Source organism: Scyliorhinus torazame, chromosome 15 (genome assembly GCF_047496885.1).
Source record: "Scyliorhinus torazame isolate Kashiwa2021f chromosome 15, sScyTor2.1, whole genome shotgun sequence".
NCBI lineage: Eukaryota > Metazoa > Chordata > Chondrichthyes > Carcharhiniformes > Scyliorhinidae > Scyliorhinus > Scyliorhinus torazame.
In genome coordinates, this window is record NC_092721.1 from 79,981,648 (window position 1) to 80,005,935 (window position 24,288).

A 24,288-nucleotide genomic window follows, 5' to 3' on the forward strand; every position below is an offset into this window, starting at 1 on the left:
CTTCCCCCAATTTAGCACATTCATCCTCGGACCACTCTTATCCTTGTCCACCAGTACTTTAAAACTTACTGAATTGTGGTCACTGTTACCGAAATGCTCCCCTACTGAAACATCTACCACCTGGCCGGGCTCATTCCCCAATACCAGGTCCAGTACCGCCTCTTCCCTAGTTGGACTGTTTACATATTGTTTTAAGAAGCCCTCCTGGATGCTCCTTACAAACTCTGCCCCGTCTAAGCCCCTGGCACTAAGTGAGTCCCAGTCAATATTGGGGAAGTTGAAGTCTCCCATCACCACAACCCTGTTGTTTTTACTCTTTTCCAAAATCTGTCTACCTATCTGCTCCTCTATCTCCCGCTGGCTGTTGGGAGGCCTGTAGTATACCCCCAACATTGTGACTGCACCCTTCTTATTCCTGATCTCTACCCATATAGCCTCACTGCCCTCTGAGGTGTCCTCTCGCTGTATAGCTGTGATACTCTCCTGAACAAGTAGCGCAACTCCGCCTCCCCTTTTACATCCCCCTCTATCCCGCCTGAAACATCTAAAACCTGGAACGTTTAGCTGCCAATCCTGCCCTTCCCTCAACCAGGTCTCTGTAATGGCAACAACATCATAGTTCCAAGTAGTAATCCAAGCTCTAAGTTCATCTGCCTTACCCGTAATGCTCCTTGCATTAAAACATATGCACTTCAGGCCACCTGAACAGAGAAGAAACGGTAGACGGACTCAACTGGTGCAGGCAGAAAAAGGGAGAGCATCCAACAGCGTTTGCTGGAGGCCTTTGGATCCATTTTATTGCTGTATTTAGTGAGTTAGCCCGCGCCCATTTATCAGCAGACAATACGGCCAAATGGACCCGTACGTTGGTATCCCATGCCACAGAGGCAGGACAGAAGGCATGCGTCAGTTACGATCCCTCAGACCCAGCACACAATGAAGTGTGGGTTCTGAAACGATTGCCCAGAGCTTGGGAACAGTCTGTACAGAAAAAGACAGAGTAGGAGAGAGTAGATGCTACAATGAATCCAGTAAGGGCACACCAAGACCCCACATGTGTAAATGAAGGCAGAGGTACAGCACAGCACCCCAAGACACAGGAACGTTATAATTGCGGACAGAAAGGACATTACGCCCGAGAATGTCAAGCCCCTGCCCGAAGCCGCAAAGGAATTAGCACCCAAACGCCCCCCCCCCCCCCAGAAACAAAACCCGCCCCATTCACAGCGTTAGCGCTCGACCAGATAATTTGTCCATGAGTGGCACCGATTGGGCTCCCCATAGAATCAGCTCAGTTGGAGAGTACTGGTTTGATCCACAAACCATTACCACAGACAAAGCGGTTAGAGAGGTCTTGAAAAGACATAAAGCAGCATTTGCCCAGCACAATCACGACTGCGGCAAAATCCCAGGAGTAGTAAACATTACAGGTCCCGATCCCAAGCCCCAGAAACAGTACGGCTTCCCCCAGCAAGCCGAGGGAGAGATAGCCAAGGTAATTCAAAGTTTATTGAATCAAGGCGCGATTCGACCAGTTGTATCGACAAATAATGCCCCGATTTGGCCAGTAAGACAACCCGATGGATCATGGTGACTGACCATCGACTACAGAGAATTGAACAAAGTGACTCCCCTAGCAGCCCCCATTGTTGCCACAAGTCCCGAGACCATGTTGAGACAGGGACTACAGTCGAAGTTTTTTTCGGTATTAGATATCAATAATGGCTTTTGGTCCATACCACTGGACAAAGCATGCCAGTATAAATTTGCATTTACCTTCCAGGGACAGCAGTACATGTGGACGTGCCTTCCATAACTCCCCCTCCATTTTTCACAGACAATTGGCAAACGGATTATCTAAATTTTCCAGCCCTGAATGCCTTGGTCAGTATGTGGACGACTTGCTCCTACAGACTGACACCAAGGAAGAGCACATCTCGCTTCTTTCTGAATTACTAGAACTCCTTTCCAACGATTGGATGCAAAATTAACCCCAAATCCTTCAGAAAAAAGTTACATATTTAGGTACGATCATCACGCATGGGAAGCGTGAAATAGAACTCAAACGCATCGATTCCATTGAAACTTGCCCTTGCCCCAAAACGTTACAGCACTCCGGTCATTTTTAGGACTGGTTGGATATTGTTGGAACCATATAGACAGATTCGCCACAAAAGCAGCCCCACTTTCCGAGCTACTAAATAAACAGGCCCCATGGAAATGGCTTCCACAGCACACGGATGCCGTGGACGCATTGAAACGCGCCCTGAACACTGCCCCCGCTTTGCAAGCTCCAGATCCCCACTCCCCATACGCGATAGAGCGAGCGACCACAGACCGAACCCTTTCGGCCGTACTCCTGCAGGAAAGGCATGATCGTCTAGGACCCGTAGCCTATGTCTCACGAGTCTTTGATCCAGTGGAAAAAGGATTTTCAGCCTGCGAAAGGCACTTGTTAGCAGTTTTCTGGGCGGTACAGTACTTCTCGTACATAACCGGACTCAACCCAGTAACCATTTTGATCGAGCACACCCCGACACAGCTTTTATTGGATGGCAGACTAAAGGACGGCACAGTAAGCCAAATTCGAGCAGCGCGATGGACCCTACTCCTACAGGGACGCAACATCACTGTAAAACGGACAAAAACGCACATGTTTCTGGCCGATAATTTGCATTATGCAGGAACCCCACATGAGTGCGAGATCATAGCCCCAAAGCACAGCCCTTTGTTCCCAAGTTGGTACCAAGAAAGACAGGTATTGGACCCCAGCCCACAGACAAAGTACTAAGAATTTACGTAGATGGCTCCTCTGCAGTCCTTGAGGGAAAAAGGATAACAAGCTCTGGTATTTATGTAGAGGACGCGCAGGGACACGCTTTAGAAGAGATAGCTTTAAAGTTGCCTGGACACTTAGGTTCGTAGGCAGCCAAGTTAGTGGCCATTGCTTACATTGTCCAGCACCCCGATTCATTCCCGACCCCTGCAGACATATATTCGGACAGTTTGTACATCTGCAACAGCCTAGCGGAATTTCTACCCCTGTGGGAATCGAGAGGATTTATTTCCGCCGATGGAAAACCTCTACCCTCAGCCCCACTGCTCAAACATATCCTTCAGACAGCTAAAGGCAGGAAATATGGCATCGTCAAAGTAAGAAGTCACTATCGTTCCTCCCCACCCGGTAATGTAAAAGCTGATGCCCTAGTGAAGGCAGGCTCACGACATGGCCACTTTTGGCAACCCCCCAAGAGTGCCCCAGTACACGCAGTTCAGGTCTCATAGACCAACATCCAAGACTTAGTCCAGGCACAGAACGAAGACGAAGCGTTAAAAGACATTTTAAAAGGGAACTTCCCAGCTCCCTATGAAAAGTTTAGGGATTCTTTCACGGTCCATGAGGGAATCGTTTTAAAAGATAGAATTCATGTACTCCCCACCCAGGACAGGAATGAGATAATTTGTAAGTTCCATGACGGACATGGACACCAAGAGATTGAATCCACCCTTGCCCACCTCAGACCCCTCTGCTGGTGGCCTGGTTTGAAAACCGACGTGTCCCATTACGTCGAAAACTGTTTAATTTGTGCTCAAAACAACCCCGATAGGTATGCGAAAAAAGCCCAGCTAAATGGCCTGTGGACAAACCTTCAATTGGATTATATACGTCCCCCCCCCCCCCCCCCCCCCCCCCCCCCGCAGAAATGGATACAAGTATGTGTTAGTGCTGATAGAGATATTTACGAAATGGGTCGAAGCATTTCCCTCAAGAACAAACACAGCCAAGTCCACGGCGAAGATCTCAACAGAGCAAATTTTTACGAGACGGGGACTTCCCCGCAGTATTGAGTTCCCACTTTACGGGAAGGGTCATGAAAAATGCGATGACGATATTTGGTATCAGGCAAAAGTTCCACATTGCCTATCATCCGCAGTCCAGCGGCATTGTGGAGCTCATGAATCGGACTCTCAAGGCCACACTTAGAAAAATGGTACAGCAGCACAACACAACATGGGACACAGTGCTCCCATTCGCACTGATGTTTATTAGGAACAGAGTGTCGAGCTCAACAGGATATACCCCCATACCCTCATGACCGGACGATCCATGAAGGGTACCGAATACTTATTCGGACTTGATTTGTCCAGCCCCGCAGTCACCGCCCTGACCCATGAGAAAGCAGTCCAGCACATGGTAGAGAATATTAAAGCAGCACAGCTCGCTGCAGCTGTTCGACTAGGCGCTAAACAAAAGCAGAGTAAGGCCTGCTTTGATAAAACAGTGCACCCGACAGAATATACAGTCGGACAGTAAGTAATGATCACCTTATACAACCCTAGCTCATTCCTCTCCCCTAAATTTGCAGGACTCTATTCAATCTCGGACAAAGTAAGCCCCTCAGTTTATAAAATCACGTATCCAAACGGAAAGTCAGGATGGTTCCATGTAAATCAGCTTAAGGTTTATGGAACGCCGTGCAGCCACTCGCACCACCTCTCATTGGCGATGGCAGACAATGAGGACTCGCCCACTGACAACCCAATTTCCCCCTCCCCAGCAGCAGCAGCACATCCACAGACACGACCTTGACCACGCCCCCAGAAGCAAATTTCACCCTGATTGATTCGGCTGCTAGCGACAGCGACAGTGACAGCACTACTGAAGCCTCTGAGAGACGATTTATTTGCCCATACCGGAACCTGACCCGCCACCCGACGATAGAGACAGTCTGGTGCCCATATAGTTACAAATTCTTACCACTCTTGGAAGGTCACTCAGGCAGTGGCGTAACGGCACTTATCCCCGCCCTGCCTGGGGGCCCCTATACATTTGGTCAGCCAAGCTCGGGTAGTGGAGCAACGGCACTGATCACCGCCTTACCCGGGATCCCACCCATTCTTGCCCTGCCACGGATCATACACACCACCCCATTCGGATACTTGTTTTCAAAACTCTTTTGCTGTTCTTTTCTAGTCCTGTGGTTTAAAGAATGCATTTTGCCACAACTTTTGCACTTTCCGGCAACCCTTCAGTTGGTAAATGTTGCTCTCTTAATTTGGCTCTGTTTAATTACGTTTGCTCAAGAGTCGCCAGGTATCATTCGACACCGCCACAAGGTTCAGAACCGAATACTGATCACAGACTCGATACACCAGTTAGTAAGTTCAAAAGCAATGCTCATTTATTTACACACAGTCAAATCTACTCATGCATAAACTCTACAAACAAAACTATCACTATTATTAAAGCCTATACTTAGCTTCGGGTGCCCACTAATTCAGAGGTACAATGGCCGTTGCTCGGTTCTGAGGCTGCTGGGTTGAGCTGTTTACAGGATACTAGGAGCGTCAATCTCGTAGCGTGCGTTGACTTGGAACTTACTTGGTCTGATGCAGCTGCTAGGCTGGTGTCTCTCTCCGCTGAGAGCCAAGGCCAAAGAAGAAAGATTCTCTCTTGGGGAATACTTTTTATACCTAAAAGGGCTTTGCACGCTTTTGGGCGGGCCTTGAACTTGGCCTCAATTAATTGGGCCTTTCCCAATCATTCTTATCGATCTTCCTCCAATAGAGGGGTGGGTTCCCTGGTTGCTGGGTGTGTCCTAGGTGGCCGTTGGTTTGCTTTGTTTGAGTCTCCTCTGGCGCCGGGGTGTCTGCCTTAACATTGTCTATCTAAATGTTTCCCTTTTGTCCCCGGAGATGGCTCATTAGTATGTAGATGGCTTACCAGTTTCTGTCCTGTCTGAGAACCAAGGCTCTAATCAACAGACAGACCTTGCACCTGCTTGTTTCTCAGTATTGTTCAATTTTCCCTGCATTCTTTGCAAGTGTCCATTTTGTAATCAGGACGTGGCCATCCCAGATGGCTACACTATCTCCCACATGCTATTTACATGTCAGAAACACTTGTTTGGAAAAACAAGTTTGCAGAGGATGGAGAAATTGTCTGCCCACTCAGCCCATCGACCACAGGCTGCGAGGGTGCTCGCACTGTGACACGGAATTTTTTTCAGGATGTGTTGTCTCCGCAAATGGTTGTTTAAAACAAAGAAAATGAGGGAGTCACATATGGTGACGATTATAATGGGAAATTGAGTTTAAAGAGAAACAGACAGACATACGAAATGTTAAACAACACGATTATAACAGATTCTATGCTTGTTCCCCTAGGAAGATACGAAGATACTCGACGGCAAAGGAAAGCCCGAATAAGATGAAGACGACCCTGATGATCGGCATCATGATCATCGCTGGAACAGTCCAGTTGCGCGCGTTACCCACCTCTACCCCCCTCACCACACTGGCCCCGAACACAACTACCCAACACAACACCCCCAGCCCGCACACTACACCGCACACACACCCAGCCACCGATACCCCACATGATGTGGGAACCTCGTCAAGTGGTATTCACTGTCCTATACAGTGGAAGCCTTACGAGTGATAGCCATATCGTGCAGTGTCATTCAGACAATTAGATTGCGAAAATGGAGGAGAGCCTCCCACCCTCCATATACACATTTAGAGCCCCCTTCCTCGGACTCCAGCAAACCCCACACTCTTTCTGCACCTTTCTCCTTAATAAATTCCGTGGTTGTTGTTTTTGTTAATAAAGTTACCTCTCTGTCTGTGAATGTTAGTGATAGGAAGAAATGTGATGCTGCTATCGGATTTTTTTTTGTATTGTAAGGTAAGTTCTTTGATTGTTAAATAGCAGCATGAGTGTAGTCTAGTTAAAGACAGAATTTCTCCTTTTACTGAATGTTAAATGGCCCCCTAGAAATTCTTAGACACATGTTGTTTAGGGAAAATTAGGTAAATGTTTTGGACCCATAGGACAGAGTAGAGTAGAACCTGTCCTTGGTTAAGGGTACACGGCATTTCAGAGAACAAAGAAGATCCAGTATTGTGATCCTTCACACTTCGCATTGAGGATCAAGAGGACAGAGTGTAGCCATCTGGGATGGCCACTTCCAACTAGGTACAGAGAAACTTGCAAAGCCTGGTGGGTAAAATGGAGAAGCCAAGACTCAGGCAGGCTCAGAGCCTGAAATGCATATTCGTAAGCAAGAAATCCAGACGGTATCGAAACTCCGTCCAATTAGCATTTTAATGGGGCCGATTAGCATTTGATGGTCCACCTTCACCAAAACAAAGGACTGGTACTCAAGCAACCGGGACAGTCCCAGACATTTCGGCGCCACTCCCTGTTCAAGGGAAACGCAAACAACGGGGTCAGTGACCGCTTGGGACACACCCAGCCATCCAGACCCCCCCCCCACGTATTGGCTAAGGAATCGAACGGAGTGATCAGGGATCACCCAATTAGTAAAGCCCAAATCGAAGGACCGCCCAAAAGAGCGCAACTCCCCCCCACCCCCGAGTATAAGAAGAAGAGTTTGCCATATGTTCGCTCTCTCTTGGCGCCTTCTTGGCATTGGTACCTCGGTCACGGCCATTGCCAATTGCAGCAACACCAGAAGCGAGTACAAGTTCAACGCCCGCTACCAGACGTATGAGCCCAGCTGAGCAGCAGTTACTCCTTCGAACCTGAAAGATCCAGAATTGAACAGCGTCCACTGTTTTCTGACCTAAGCCGGGTGCCCGAAGTTAAGTACAGGTTGTCTTAGTCGATAGGTGTAGTTAACTAGTAGTGTTTATATTGCATGACTAATTGTGTGTAAATAAAGTACCCTTGACCTTGAACTAACCAACTGGTCTTTGGCTCTTTGATCGATAGCCGGTTGAAACTTTGATACCTGGTGACTCTAAGCATTCGGACATGGATAACATAGAAAGAAGGCAAATTAACTGATTGCCATAATTGGAACAGAGCCACAGAAAAGACAGAGTAAAAGAAACGGCAACACCATAACCTTTGATTCTTTTGTCAATCAAAAATCTGCTAATTCAGCCTTGAATATATTCAATGATCCAATCTCCTCTGTTCTTTGTGGAAGAAAATTCCAAAGCGAATTTCTCTCAGAATCTCTGCAGCTACCCTGTCAAGTCCCCTGAGTATCCTGCATGTTTCAATAAGATCACCTCCCATATCTACCACCTCTAATGAGTACAGGCCCAACCTGCTCAACTTTTACTCATCAGAATGATGATAAAGGGGATGTGGCTTCACTGCAACTGGATTTTGACCAGAGGCCTCTCCAGATTGCTCAGTGCTGGCTCCAAGCTGGAGACAGTTCACTAAGGTCCAAAGGCTTAAGCATGAAGGGAAAAGCAATGCACAGTAGCTGATTGGAAGATCTGCGGAAATACTTCAGCTAGCTTCTGAGCAAGGTACATGTGAAGGAGAACGTTCTCTCTGTTGAATTAGAGTTGTCAGCGCTAGTGTGGTATTCGGTATTATGGGTATTATGGTACCTAGGATGAGGCTGTAAGATCATTGGTGTGGGAGGCACCTGAGACAGGAAGATTATTGGTGAAGCCTGCCTGCTGGTTCCGCCCAGTAAGGCGGAGTATAAGAGCCTGTGTCTCCCTAGCAGCTGCATTCTGTACCTGCGCTGCTGGGGAAACATCTAGTCCAATAAAGCCTTCAATTGTCATCCAATCTCGCTTCTGGAGTTATTGATCGAGCATCAATTTATTGGACTAGATTTTAAAGAATGGAGCTCCGAATCAAGCCGGAGTGTCTGCAACTCAGCCCCCACGCGGCAAACCCAGCGGCAACCTTCAAACACTGGCTGGCGAGCTTCAAAGGATACCTCAGGGCGGCCACGACTGCACCCACGGAGGACCAGAAACTGCAAGTTCTCCACTCGAGGGTGAGCCCAGAGATCTACACCCTCATCGAGGATGCGAACGATTTTGAGGCCGCGATGGCCCTGTTGAAAGGACACTACATTCGCCCAGTAAACCAGATTTATACCCGACATCTGCTCGCGACAAGGCGACAAATCCCGGGGGAATCGCTGGATGAATTCTACCGCGCACTCCTGGTACTGGGTAGGAACTGTGACTGCCCGCAAGTTTCAGCCAGCGACCACACAGAACTTTTAATCCAGGGCGCATTTGTTGCAGGTATGCTGTCCTCCCAAATCCATCAGCGGCTGCTGGAGAAAAAGACACTAGGCCTCAAGGAGGCATGGGCCCTTGCTAGCTCCCTGGATGTGGCCTCCCGAATCGCCTGCGCGTACGTCCCTGACGGCGCAGCAGCCTCTTGGGCAACGTGGAACCGACCCGCGGCCGACCCCGATGCATCCCCCATCCCCCCACAAGGTTGTGCCGCGCGGCTACCAGGCAACCCCGGGGGGCCCTGCTGTTATTTTTGCGGGCAAGCCAAGCACCCCCGGCAGCGCTGCCCGGACCGCTCCTCCATCTGCAAAGGTTGTGGCAAAAAGGGACATTTCGGGGTGGTATGTCAGGCCCGGGCGGTCGCCGCTGTCTCTGGAGGCGAACTGGGGCTGCCACCACAACTCTCTCCACGGGCCACGTGCGGACCGCGGGCGCCGCCATCTTCATTTTCCCGAGCTATGTGCGGGCCCTGGGCGTCGCCATCTTGTTCCCCAGGGACCACGTGCAATGCGTGGGAGCTGCCATCTTGCCCACCCCCAGCCTTGTGCGACCCGTGGGTGCCGCCATCTTGGCTGGAGCCTCAGGACCCCGATTCGGATGACCACACACGGCACAAGGAAAATCTTCAACTTTTACCACGACTCGCCTCGTTGACCCTGAACTAGTCTCAGTCCCGAACGCGCTCGACTGAGACGACGACCGTGCTCATCAACGGGTGCAAAACATCCTGCCTGATCGACTCCGGGAGCTTCATACACCCCAACACGGTAAGGCGCTGTTGTCTTCCCATACACCTAGTTAATCAAAAAATCTCCCTGGCCTCCGGGTCTCACTCTGTAGCGATCAAGGGGTTCTGCGTAGCGAACCTCAAGGTCCAGGCAAGAGAATTTAAAAATTTCCGACTCTACGTCCTCCCTCACCTCTGCGCTGCCACGCTCCTGGGATTGGACTTCCAATGCAACCTCCAGAGTTTAACCTTTAAATTCGGCGGCCCTATACCCCCCCTCACTGTCTGCAACCTCGTGACCCTCAAGGTCAACCCGCCTCCCCTTTTTGCGAACCTCACCCCGGATTGCAAACCCGCCACCACCAGGAGTAGATGGTACAGTGCCCAGGACCGGACTTTCATTAGGTCGGAAGTCCAGCGGCTACTGAAGGAAGGTATTATCGAGGCTAGCAATAGCCCCTGGAGAGTTCAAGTAGTGGTTGTAAAGACCGGGCAGAAGCACAGGATGGTCATCGATTATAGTCAGACCATCAACAGGTATATGCAGCTCTCCCCCGCATATCTGATTTGGTTAATCAGATAGCGCAAGACAAGGTCTTTTCCACGGTGGACCTCAAATTCGCCTACCACCAGCTCCCCATCCGCAAGTCCACTGCATTCAAAGCAGATGGGCAGCTCTACCACTTCCTAAGGGTTCCCTTCAGTGTCACAAATGGAGACTCGGTCTTCCAACGGGAGATGGACCGAATGGTTGATCGGTACGGTTTGCGGGCCACGTTTCCGTACCTCGACACCGTCACCATCTGCAGCCACGACCAGCAGGACCATGATACCAACCTCCGCAAATTCCTCCATACCGCAAAAACACTTAACGTAACCTACAACAAGGACAAATGCGTGTTCAGCACCGACCATCTAGCCATCCTCGGCTGCGTAGTGCATGATGGAGTCATAGGCCCAGATCCCGAACGCATGCGCCCCCTCATGGAGTTTCCCCTCCCCCACTGCTCCAAGGCCCTGAAACGCTGCCTGGGATTTTTTTCATATTACGCCCAGTGGGTCCCCAATTATGCGGACAAGGCACGCCCACTAATTCAATCCTCGGTTTTCCCCCTGTTGGCAGGGGCCCGCCAGGCCTTCAGCCCAATAAAGGCAGACATTGCAAAGGCCACGGTGCACGCAATCGACAAATCCCTTCCCTTCCAAGTCGAGAACGACTTGTCCGACGTAGCTCTGGCGGCCACTCTCAACCAAGCGGGCAGGCCCGTGGCCTTCTTCTCACGCACCCTCCATGCTTCAGAAATCTGTCATTCCTCTGTTGAAAAGGAGGCCCAGGCAACTTCCGGTTGTGGCTATGCAGGGCTAAGTCGCATGTTCGGCTGCTCCCGCTTGGAACGGACCTTTGGGCTCTTTACAGGGCCCCCAACGGCATTTGTTCGACATTTCCCAGTGTGGGGAGAAGACTGCAACATTCCCCCGACAGTGTCCCCCAGGAATGGTATGTCTCTTGGTTACCAGACCCGGCAGAAACAGTAAAAGATTTGGCTGGAGCTGCAGGAAAGACAAAAGCCTCTTCCAGCATGCAGGTGGGGGAAGGGCAAGCTTAAAGGCTTCAAGCTGACTTGAGGGCCTTTATTAAAGGTGAATTCTAGCAGCAGAGGGAACAACTGTGAAAAGATCTCACCAAGGCCATTGAAGAAGCGAGGACGAGGCTTCCGGTGGCGGCCATGGAGGAGTAGTTTGCGCATTCGGCAGCTCCCATCTGGAATGGACTCTCAGACCTTTTTCAGGAGTTTCCACAGACTTTTTGGGGCAGATTGGTGAAGCGAACACTGCCAAAAGGATTCCCTCTCGAGACTTCCGGTTGCGGCTATGCGGAGCTAAGTCGTACATTCGGCGGCTCCCGCAAAAACGGACATTTGGGCTCTTTTCAGGGCCCCCAACGGCACTTTTTCGATGTTTCCCAGTGTGGGGAGGAGGTAATAACAGCTCCCCATCAGTATATGGCTTTAACTAGGAGCGGGGCGACAAAAAAGGTGGTGGACCCGAAGAAGGGAGGGAAGAAGGACAAAATGGCGGCGGGCGGAGACCAGGCAGCGTGGAGGCAGTGGGCGGAGGAGCAACAGGAGGGTATCCAGCGCTGCCTCAGAGAAATTAAAACGGACCTGCTAGAGCCGAGGAAGGCTTCTATTGATAAGCTGCTGGAGACATAGACGGCCCAGGGGGTGGCGATCCAAGAGGCTCGACAAAAGATCTCTGACAATGAGGACGAGATCTTAGGCCTGGCGGTAAAGGTGGAGGTGCACGAGGCGCTCCACAAGAAATGGCAGGAGCGGTTCGAGGAGATGGAGAATTGGTCGAGGCGGAAGAATCTGTGGATTCTGGGCCTCCCGGAGGGGCTGGAGGGGCCGGACATGGGGGCGTATGTGGTCACCATGTTGAACTCGCTGATGGGAGCGGGGTCCTTCCGGGGGCCCCTGCAGCTGGAAGGGGCCCATAGAGTGTTGGAGAGGAGGCCCAAGGCTAACGAGCCTCCGTGGGCAGTGCTGGTGCGGTTCCATCGGTTCGTCGATTGGGAGTGTGTGCTCAGGTAGGCCAAGAAGGAGAGGAGCAGCAGGTGGGAGAACGCAGAGGTTTGAATATACCAGGACTGGAGTGCGGAGGTGGCGAAGAGGAGGGCCGGGTACAATCGAGTGAAGGCGGTGCTGCACAGGAAGGGGGTGAAGTTTGGCATGTTGCAGCCGGCACGACTGTGGGTTACCTACAAGGACCGGCACCATTATTTTGAGTCTCCGGAGGAGGCGTGGGCCTTTGTTCAGGCCGAGAAGCTGGACACAGACTGAGGGTCGGGATGGGCGATTGGGGACTGCGGTGGATATGTTATGCCTATTTTTTGTTTGTGTGGGGGGGGGCTTTGCATTGTTTTGGGTTTCTTTTTCTCTGTGGTTTTCTCTTTTGGGTTGGGGAGGGTGGATGGGGTGGGTTGGGCACTGTTTTGGTTGGTGGCGGGGCCTGGTAAGTGGAGAGCGCGGGCTTTTTCCCCGCGCCGAAGACTGGGGGGGCGGGGAAGCGAGGATTGTTTCCTGTGCTTAGAATGGAGGGGGAAGGGGGAGAGCCTGTGGATGGGGAGCGGGAGAGGAGGGTGTGCCACACAATGGGAGGAGTCGAAGGGGAGGCGGGAGTGGCCGGGGTCAGCAGGAGTCAGCTGACTTGCGGAAGTGCAATGGTGGGAGTAAACCAGCTAGGATGGGTCCTAGCCGGGAGGGGGGGTGGGGGGAATCGAGTTGCTGCTGCTAGGGTCAAGGAGGAGCTGGAGCGAGTGGGCGGGGGGGGGGGGTCGAGACGGGGGTATGCCGCTGTGGGGAATGGGCCGGGTGTGGGGTGCGGGCGTGTGGCTGGCCGAGGAGGGGTCATGGCTAGTCGGCGGGGGAGGGTAGCCCCCTGATCCGGCTGATAACCTGGAATGTAAGGGGACTGAATGGGCCGGTTAAGCGGGCCTGTGTGTTCGCGCACCTGAAGGGGCTCAAGGCGGATGTGGTTATGCTCCAGGAGACACACCTGAAGGTGGCAGACCAGGTAAGACTGAGGAAAGGGTGAGTAGGTCAGGTGTTTCACTCGGGGCTAGATGCCAAAAATCGAGGGGTGGCGATCTTGGTGGGAAAGAAGGTGTCATTCGAGGCAGCGAGCATTAAGGCAGATAATGGCGGTAGATACATAATGGTCAGTGGTAAGTTGCAGGGAGGGTGGTATTGGTCAATGTGTATGCCCCGAACTGGGACAATGCGGGTTTTATGCAGCGTATGTTGGGTTGGATCCCAGATTTGGAAGTGGGGGGCCTGATAATGGGAGGAGACTTTAACACGGTGCTGGATCCTGCACTGGATCGCTCCAGGTCTAGGACGGGTAGGAAGCCGGTGGCGGCTAGAGTGCTGAGGGGATTTATGGACCAAATGGGAGGGGTGGACCCTTGGAGATTTGCAAGGCCAGGGGCTAGGGAATTTTCATTCTTCTCACATGTCCATAAGGCTTATTCTCGAATCGACTTTTTCATTTTGAGTAGGGCGCTGATAGCGAGAGTAGAGGATACCGAGTATTCGGCAATAGCCATTTCGGACCACGCCCCGCATTGGGTGGACTTGGAGATGGGGGAGGAGAGGGACCAGCGCCCGCTGTGGCACTTGGAGGTGGGGCTGTTGGCGGACGAGGAGGTGAGCGAGCGGGTCCGAGGAAGTTTCGAGAGGTACTTGGAGACCAACGACAACGGGGAGGTGCAAGTGGGGTGGTATGGGAGGTACTGAAGGCGGTGGTGAGGGGAGAGCTGATCTCCATTACGGCCCACAAGGAGCGGAGGGAGCGGGGGAGGAGAGGGAGAGGCTGGTGGGGGAGATGGTGAGGGTAGACAGGAGGTATGCGGAATAGCCTGAGGAAGGATTGTTGAGGAAGAGGCGCAGCCTCCAGGCCGAATTCGACCTGGTGACCACCAGGGAGGCGGAGGTGCAGTGGAGGAAGGCCCAGGGGGCGGTCTACAAGTATGGGGAAAAGGCAAGCTGGATGCTGTCGCATTAGCTTCGGAAGCGGGACGCAGCTAGGGAGATCGGGGGAGTTAAGGACAGGGGAGGGAGCGTGGTGCGGAGTGGGGTTGGCATCAATGGGGTCTTCAGGGACTTCTCCGAGGAATTGTACCGATCCGAGCCCCCACGGGAGGAGGGAGGGATGGGCCGTTTCCTGGACCAATTGAGGTTTCCAAAGGTGGAAGAGGGACTCGTGGCGGGACTTGGGGCCCCGATTGGGCTGGAGGAGCTGATCAAAGGGACAGGAAGCATGCAGGCGGGGAAGCAACTGGGGCCGGACGGTTTCCCGGTCGAGTTCTATAAAAAATATATGGACCTGTTGGGCCCGCTGTTAGTTAGGACCTTTAATGAGGCAAGGGAGGGGGGGGCTTTACCCCCGACGATGTCCCGGGCACTGATCTCCTTGATCCTGAAGCGGGACAAGGATCCCCTGCAATGTGGGTCTTACAGACCGATTTCATTGCTAAATGTAGATGCCAAGGTGCTGGCGAAGGTCTTAGCCATGAGGATTGAGGATTGTGTGCCGCAGATCATCCATGAAGACCAGACGGGGTTTGTGAAGGGGAGACAGTTGAACGCAAATGTGCGGAGGCTTTTGAACGTTATCATGATGCCGGCGAGGGAGGGGGAGGCGGAGATAGTGGTGGCGATGGACGCTGAGAAAGCCTTCGATAGGGTAGAGTGGGGGCACCTGTGGGAGGTGCTGAAGAGGTTTGGATTTGGGGAGGGGTTTGTCAGGTGGGTTAGGCTGTTGTATGAGGTCCCGATGGCGAGTGTGGCCACAAATAGGAAGAGGTCTGAGTACTTTTGGTTGCACCGAGGGACAAGACAGGGGTGTCCCCTGTTCCCCCTGCTCTTCGCACTGGCGATTGAACCCCTGGCTATGGCACTGAGAGAGTCGAGGAACTGGAGGGGGTTGGTGCGGGGTGGGGAGGAGCATAGGGTGTTGCTTTATGCGGACGACCTGCTGCTGTATGTGGCGGACCCGGTGGGAGAAATGCCAGAGGTAATGAGGATCCTTAGGGAATTCGGGGACTTTTCGGGGTACAAGCTCAATATGGGGAAGAGCGAGTTGTTCGTAGTTCAGCTAGGGGACCAGGAGAGGGGGATTGGCGAGCTTTCACTTAAATGGGCGGAGAGGAGCTTCAGATATTTGGGGATCCAGGTGGCCAGGAGCTGGGGGGCCCTGCATTGGCTTAACTTTACAAGGCTGGTGCAGCAAATGGAGGGGGGTTCAACAGGTGGGACGCGTTGCCTCTGTCCTTGGTGGGTAGGGTGCAGTCAATCAAAATGACGGTGCTCCCAAGGTATTTGTTCCTGTTCCAGTGCCTCCCCGTGTTTATCCCGAAGGCTTTTTTCAGGCGGGTTAACAGGAGTATAATGGGGTTTGTGTGGGCGCGAGGGACTCCGAGGGTGAGAAGAGTGTTCCAGGAGCTGAGTAGAGATAGGGGGGGGCTGGGGCTGCCCGACCTCTGTGGGTACTACTGGGACACCAATGCGACGAAGGTGCACAAGTGGGTGATGGAGGGGGAGGGGGCTGCATGGAAGAGGCTGGAGACGGCGTCCTGTGAGGGTACGAGTCTGGGGGCGCTGGCAACGGCGCCGCTGCTGCTCCCTCCAAAGAGGTATACCACGAGCCCGGTGGTGGTGGCGGCCCTCAAAATCTGGGGGCGTGGAGGCGGCATAGGGGGGAAGTTGGGGCCTCGGCGTGGACCCCATTACGGGGGAACCACCGGTTCGCCCCAGGAAGAACAGGCGGAGGGTTTTCGGGGTGGCACAGGGCAGGGATACAAAAGTTGGGGGACCTGTTTGTGGACGGGATGTTCGCGAGCTTGGGTGAGCTGGAGGAGAAGTATGGGCTCCCCCTGGGGAACACCTTCAGGTACTTACAGGTAAGGGCGTTTGCCAGATGGCAGGTGGTGGAATTCCCGTGGCTACTGCCACACACAGTACAGGACAGGGTGCTCTCGGGGGGGTGGGTGGGAGTGGGGAAGATCTCGGAAACTTACTAGGTGTTGCAGGAGGAGGAGGAGGCCTCGGTGGTGGAGTTGAAAGGTAAGTGGGAGGAGGAGTTGGGAGAGGAGATCGAAGAGGGGACGTGGGCAGATGCCCGAAGGAGGGTGAACTCTTCCTCTTTGTGCGCGAGGCTCAGCCTCACACAGTTTCAGGTGCTGCACAGGGCACACATGACCGGGACAAGGATGAGCCGGTTCTTTGGGGGTGAGGACAGGTGTGTTAGGTGCTCAGGGAGCTCAGCAAATCACACCCATATGTTCTGGGCATGCCCAGCGCTGAAGGAATTTTGGAATGGCGTAGCGAGGACGGTGTTGAGGGTGGTAGGATCCAGGGTCAGACCGGGCTGGGGGCTCGCAATATTTGGGGTGGCCGAGGAGCCGGGAGTGCAGGAGGTGAAAGAGGCTGGAATTCTGGCCTTTGCGTCCCTGGTAGCCCGGCGAAGGATTCTCCTTCAGTGGAAAGATGCGAGGCCCCCAAGCGTGGAATCCTGGATCAACGATATGGCGGGGTTTATTTAATTGGAGAAGGCGAAATTCGCCTTGAGAGGGTCGGTACAAGGGTTCTTTAGGCGGTGGCAACCGTTCTTAGACTTTCTGGCAGAACGCTAGACATTGGTCAATGCACCTCCGGGGGTGGGGGGGTTTACTTTATTTTTGTTTGTTATTTACACTGGAGGGTCTGAGGGGGTGAATACACCTGTTGTGTTAAGTCGGGGTGTTATTGTTAATTTATTATTAATGTACAGGGTGGGAGGGGTTTGGGAGGTTGCTTTTTTAGATTGTGTTTTGTACTTAACCCTGTTGGGTTCTTTTTTCTTTCTCATTTTGTTATTGATATTTTATGAAAACCTTTAATAAAAATTATTTTTTAAAAAAGAAAAGGAGGCCCAGGCCATAGTAGAAGCTGTGCGGCACTGGAGGCATTACCTGGTCGGCAGGAGATTCACGCTTCTCACTGACCAACGATCGGTAGCTTTCATGTTCGATAATGCACAGCGGGGCAAGATAAAGAACGATAAGGTTCGACCTCTCCACCTACAACTATGTGATCTTGTATCGTCCCGGGAAGCGAAACGAGCCTCCTGATGCCCTATGCCGCGGCACATGTGTCAACGCGCAAGTGGACCGACTCCGGGCCCTCCACCCGGGGGTCATTCGATTCTTCCATTTTATCAAGACCCGCAACCTGTCCTGCTCCCTCGAGGAGGTCAGGACCGCCACCAGGAATTGCCAAATCTGCGCGGATTGCAAGCCGCACTTCAACAAGCCAGAGAAAGCGCACCTAATAAAGTCTTCCCGTCCCTTTGAACGCCTCAGTAAGGACTTCAAAAGGCCCCTCCCCTCCACCGACTGCAACACGTACTTCCTGAACGTGATTGACAAGTACTCCCGGTTCCCATTCGCCATCCCTTGCCCCGACATGACCGCAGCCACCGTCATAAAAGTCTTCCACAGTATCTTTACCCTGTTCGGTTTCCCCGCCTACATACACAGCGATAGGGAGTCCTCCTTCATGAGCGACGAACTGCGTCAATTCATGCTCAGCAAGGGCATCGCCTCGAGCAAGATGACCAGTTATAACCCCCGGGGAAACGGACAGGTAGAGAGGGAGAACTGAACGGTCTGGAAGACCATCCTACTGGCCCTACGGTCCAGGAATCTCCCAGTCTCCCGCTGGCAGGAGGTCCTTCCCGATGCACTCCACTCCATCCGATCACTGCTGTGTACCACACCAAACGAAACACCTCATGAACGTCTCCTTGTCTTCCCCAGGAAGTCCTTCTCCATGACCTCGCTCTCAACCTGGCTGGCAGCTCCTGGACCCATTCTGCTCCGCAAACACGTGCGGGCGCACAAGTCGGACCCATTGGTAGAGAGGGTCCATCTCCTTCACGCTAACCCTCAGTATGCCTACGTGGCCTACCCCGACGGCCGGCAGGATATGGTCTCCCTACGGGACCTGGTGCCCGCTGGATCCTCACCCCCCCCCCCCCGCCCCCTCCACACCAACCCGACCCTCCCTCCCACCGGCGCATCCCACGGCTGCCCCCTTCCTAGGTGGATCAGTTCTTCCACTGGTCCCAACCAGGGGTGATGAAGCTACCGAAGAAGCCGAAGTCACGCTCCCGGAGTCATGAATGCCCGAGCTGGCGCCTGCATTACCGCTGAAACTGCGGCGATCACAGGGGACGACCAAGGCCCCCGATCGACTGATTGCTTCATTGTGATATGTAAATGTAAAATGTAAAATGAATACTGTAAATAGTTGTGACATGTAATAAGGCAAAACACTGTACCACGACGGGTACCACCATAACCTCTACCACTGTATGACACGAGACCACCACCCCCGCCGGACTCTTTTTTTAACAGGGGGTGAATGTGGTAGTCGGTATTAGGGGTATTACGGTACCTAGGCTGAGGCTGTAAGATCATTGGTGTGGGAGGTACCTGAGACAGGAAGGTCATTGGTGAAGGCTGCCTGCTGGTTCCGCCCAGTAAGGCGGAGTATAAGAGTCTGTGACCCCCTAGCAGCTGCATTCTGTACCTGCGCTACTGGGTAAACATCTAGTCCAATAAAGCCTTCAATTGTCATCCAATCTCGTTTCTGGAGTTATTGATCGAGCATCAGCTAGTTTAATCTATCCTGTAAGGATGAATATGTGGTATCCAATCCTGTAGCACCTGCCAGCAGTATGCAAGTTGCAAAGGAATACAGCTCCCGGTATAGAGTCATGAGATCAAAAAGAATTATTCCCCTATGAAGTAACGATAAATATTTAAAACCAGGGGCGAAATTCTCCGTTATCGGCAGAAAGTCCGCCGATCGGCGCAAATCCGACTTGCGTCACGTCGGAAAAATGGGTCGAAAGTCTCCGGCCCGAAATGGGCTAGCAGCGACGTAATGGGATCCGCGCTTGCGCAGTGGTTCACGCCGTGCAGCGTCATACGCGCCGCACGGCGTGACGGCTCATAAGGCCGCGCTGCTCCCCCCCACCCGACCGGAACACCCGACTGGATGGCTGGCCGCCGCTCAGCCTCGAGGTTCGAGTCACGGGATGTGGAGGCGCTCCTGTACGCGGTGGAGCAGAGGAGGGACGCCCTGTATCCCGGGCACGGCCGCAGAGTTGCCCCACGCCACAGCCGGCGTCTGTGGAGGGAAGTGGCAGAGGCCGTCACCGCTGCGGTCCTGACACCACGGACAGGCACCCAGTGCCACAAGAAGGTGAACGACCTCGTCAGAGCAGGCAGGGTGAGCCTCCCCCATATCCCCCCCTCCCCATATCCCCCCTCCCTCATATCCCCCATCCCCCATATCCCCCCTCCCCATATCCCCCCTCCCCCATATCCCCCCTCCCCATATCCCCCCCTCCCCCATATCCCCCCTCCCCATATCCCCCCTCCCCCATATCCCCCCTCCCCATATCCCCCCTCCCCCATATCTCCCCTCCCCATATCCCCCCTCCCCCATATCCCCCCTCCCCCATATTCCCCCTCCCCCATATCCCCCCTCCCCATATCCCCCTCCCCCATATCCCCCCTCCCCATATCCCCAAGTGAATCCAGCCCTAACCTTAACCTCTGCAATGCACGTGCAGCCGATGGCGTGCATTCATATACCTGCCTAACAGTGTTGCCTTTTACCCCTGCCACCCCCCCCACAGGATAAGCGCGCACATAACAATAGGGAGCATGTGAGGACTGGAGGAGGCCCTGCTGATGAGAGGCCACTGACCGAACACGAGGAAAGGGCCCTGGAACTGGCTGGCGGACCTGAGGACCGGGAGGTTGCTGATGCAGAGGTCGGGGGCGTAGTAGCAAGTGAGCCACCGACAGCCCGTCCCCATATCACCCTCCCCCATATCACCTGATCACTGCCTGATGTCCAACCATGCATGCTTCATTGTGTATCGCAGGACTAAACGTCCAGGCACCCATCCCCGCAGATGCAGACCGCCCGCAGGATGCCCCTCGGAGGCCACGGGAGACGGAGAGACCCGGACCCTCCAGCATGCGACGCCCGCAGGATGCCCCTCGCACACCACGGGAGATGGAGAGACCCGCACCCTCCAGCATGCGACGCCCGCAGGATGCCCCTCGCACACCACGGGAGACGGAGAGACCCGCACCCTCCAGCATGCGACGCCCGCAGGATGCCCCTCGCACACCACAGGAGCCGGAGAGACCCGCACCCTCCAGCATGCGACGCCCGCAGAATGCCCCTCGGAGGCCACGGGAGACAGAGAGACCTGGAGCAACAGGGAGACGACACCCCCGTCACGTGCGGGAGCGACCACACAGCGATGAGGGGGGCAGCCACAGGCCCCCATCACATCCGAGCCAGGACACCACTACCCAGGACACCACTACCCAGGACACCACTACCCGGGACACCACTACCCGGGACACCACTACCCGGGACACCACTACCCGGGACAGCACTGCCCAGGACACCCCTACCCGGGACAGCACTACCCAGGAAGACGAAATACCGGACAGTGACTCAGAGTGGATGGGTGGAGACGAACCCCCACCCCAAAGTGCCATGGACTCAGAGTGGGACGAAGAGCACGACACAACGCCACTGCTGTCACCAACACCCTCCACCATCGCAGAAACACTCACCTCGGTTGGGCACTTTAGTGATGAGGCGTCTGGTACACTCACTGGTGTGCACAACACAGCCGTCCCGGTACAGCAAGTGGAGGTAGGAGCAGCAGAGGGGCCGGGCGGTCGGAGGGCAGCCCAGCCCAAGCGAACATCTGCCACCCAGATGGATCCCGGGTTCCTGGAGTTACCACACCCACACATAGATCCGATGCAACCACCGACCCGGAGACGAGCGAAGAGGGTGACGGCCAGCTTGCGGCAGCTGCAGTCGCAGGTGGAGGGGTCCACCCGCGTCCAGGAGCTGGGAGTGGTGCCGGTCATGCGTGCCACCCAGGCTGACACCGCACGGGTGGCGTCCGCGGTGGAGGCAATGGGTGCGACGGTGTCAGATATGGGGAACGGTTTGCGAGGACTGGGGCTTCCCGTGCAGGCGGCGTCTGTGGCCCAGGAAATGGCTGCCCTCTCACAGGAGGCCATGAGCCAGTGTCAGCGCCAGATGGCAGAGGCGCTCAACGCCATAGCCCAGTCTCAGCAGGCTATGGCCCAGTCTCAGCAGGCCATGGCCCAGTCTCTGCAGGCCATCGCTGAGGGCATCGGCGCCAGTGGCCACGTGCGAGCCGGCGTCGCACTGTCACAGACAGGGTTTGCCAACCCCCTGAGCTCCAGGGCTAAAAACCTGCAGACCCCTGTCGATACCAGCACGGGCCTCCAGGACTGGCAGCGCCAGATGTCGGGGGGGCGTCGGATGGCCAGTCCGTTCGCATCCCCCACCCATGTAGAGGCCTGGGGGCCATCGGGCACCCCGAGGGAGGAGGAGGTGGTGTGGTCCGTCCCGGCTCCCCCTGTAGGGGAGGTCCCGCTACACCGCGACACCTCGGACTCCCCCCCCCCTTCCGTCCCAGGTGCATCGGGTGGGCAACGGGCAGGACAGGCTGGCAGCTCGCCATCCCAGTCGCCCAGGCCGCAGCCTGGCCCATCTAGGCCAGGACGCCCCAGGAAACGGCCGCCAAAGGGATCCAGTGTCAGAGGGCAGGAATCACAGGAGTCCACCTCCAGTTCTGCTGTACCGTCTGGGGAACCACGTAGACGTAGTCAAAGGGACCTTAAGGCCAAACAATTAGACACTGAGTAAGTTGGCACGGGTGCAGGGCACAGATGAGTTTTAGGGGCTAGGGCACGTGCATGAACTCCTTTGGTTATTAAAGTCAATGTTAAACCGACAGAAGCTGCCTTTGTGCTCTGTCCAAAGCGTGCGGGGGTGTCATGTACGTTGAGCGCAAGTGTGTGTGTGAGGGGTGGTCTTACCTCAGCCCCAGGTGAGTCTGCCCCCTTCCCCCTGGGCCGCCATCAACATCCCCCGGGCAGAGGACGGGACCGTGCGCTGCAGTGTCACAGCCGCATGCAGGGATGGTCCGGGTGGATGGTGGTACTGTGGCCATGGGTCAGACATAGTCCAACGATGTAGAGCCAGGAGCTCACCGCAGGGCGGGTTGTCATCATCCTCCATGGCCTGCAATAGACACGCGTCCACCCGCAACTGTGTGAGCCCGGCCCGTTGTGCCGCAGGTGGATTGGCAATGGGGGGGGGGTGGTGTGCATGCGGGTGGGGTGGGTGGGGTTGGGGAGGGGGGTGAGGGTGCTGGGTGGGTGGATGGGTGGGGGGTGTGGGTGGTGGGCCGTTGCCATGGTGTGCGGTCTGTGGCCATACTACCCGATTCCCACGCCCATCTAGTCAGTGAAGCGGGCGGCTATCAGTCTGTCCCGTGCCCGCTGGGCCAGCCGGTAATGGTGGACAGCCACCCACCTGTGTCTACCCCGTCTGCCCTGACCATTACCCCCATCCCCCTCATCTGGGGAGGACTGCGCCTCTTCCTGCTGCTCCTCCAGTCCGCCCTCCTCTGCCTGTGGCACATCGCCCCTCTGCTGGGCTATGTTGTGCAGGACGCAGCACACCACAATGATGCGGCCGACCCTATCTGACCGATACTGGAGGGCGCCCCCAGAGAGGTCCAGGCACCTGAAACGCATCTTCAGCATGCCAAAGCACCTCTCTATCACTCCCCTTGTCGCTACATGGGCATCTTTGTAGCGGTTCTCCGCCTCATTGCGTGGCCTCCGTATAGGCGTCATCAGCCACGATCGCAATGGGTAGCCCCTGTCGCCCAGCAACCAGCCCCTCAGCTGGGGATGGCGTCCCTCGTACATGCCGGGGATGGATGACCGCGACAACACGTATGAGTCGTGTACACTGCCTGGATAACGGGCGCAGACGTGCAGGATCATCATGCGGTGGTCGCAGACCACCTGTATGTTCATCGAATAGGTCCCCTTCCTATTGGTGAACACGGCCCTGTTATCTGCAGGTGGCCGCACGGCGACGTGCATCCCATCGATCGTGCCCTGGACCATGGGAACCCGGCCACGGCAGAGAAGCCCACGGCCCGGGCATCTTGGCTGGCCCGATCCACGGGAAAGCGGATGTAGCGGTGCGCCATGGCATATAGGGCATCTGTCACTGCCCGGATGCACCGATGCACCGATGTCTGCGATATGCCGGACAGGTCCCCACTCGGTGCCTGGAATGACCCCGTTGCATAAAAGTTCAGGGCCACCGTAACCTTGACGGACACAGGGAGAGGGTGTCCCCCGCCAGTGCCATGCGGTGACAGGTGTGCCAGCAGGTGGCAGATGTGTGCCACGGTTTCCCGCCTCATCCGGAGTCTCCTCCTGCATTCCCGGTCCGTGAGGTCCTGGTACGACTGCCGGGGCCGGTACACACAGGGCGCCCTCGGGTGCCTCCGTTGCCGTAGGGCCGCGACGTCCTCCTCCCCCTCCTCGTCCTGTCGGTCAGGTGTCCCTCCAGCCTGGGCGGCTGCCGCCTGTCCCTCTGCGGCAGCCTGCGCCGCCTCTCTGGCACGCTCCTCCTCCTCCTCCTCATCCAGGGCAACATAGGCATGAGCGGCTGCCGCCACGGCGGCCAACATCGCTGGATGATCGGAAAACATGACGGCCTGGTTGGGGTTGGGGGGGAACGACGACATGTCATCATTGCCCATATCCCCTCCTCCCCCCAGCCAGGTGGCATGGACCGCATGGGTCCAACTGTTGGAGGCTGGCACCTGCCCAGGTGGACCAACTCACTTGCCCTCGCATCCCCCCTCCCCGGCACGGACCCCCCCCCCCAACCTCCACCTCGGCACGGACCCCCCCCCAACCTCCACTCCGGCACGGACACCCCCCAACCTCCACCCCGGCACGGACACCCCCCCAATCTCCACCCCGGCACGGACCCCCCATCCCCCTCCCCAGCACGGACCCCCCCAAACCTCCACCCCGG

At 55.1% G+C, this 24,288-nt stretch overlaps 1 long non-coding RNA gene across 2 annotated transcripts in view; it reads right to left on the reverse strand.

Annotated features, from left to right (window-relative positions):
- LOC140391409 (uncharacterized) overlaps nucleotides 1-24,288 on the reverse strand; it is a 68,856-nt gene that overhangs the window by 10,484 nt on the left and 34,084 nt on the right. The gene's annotated exons all lie outside the window — the stretch shown is intronic.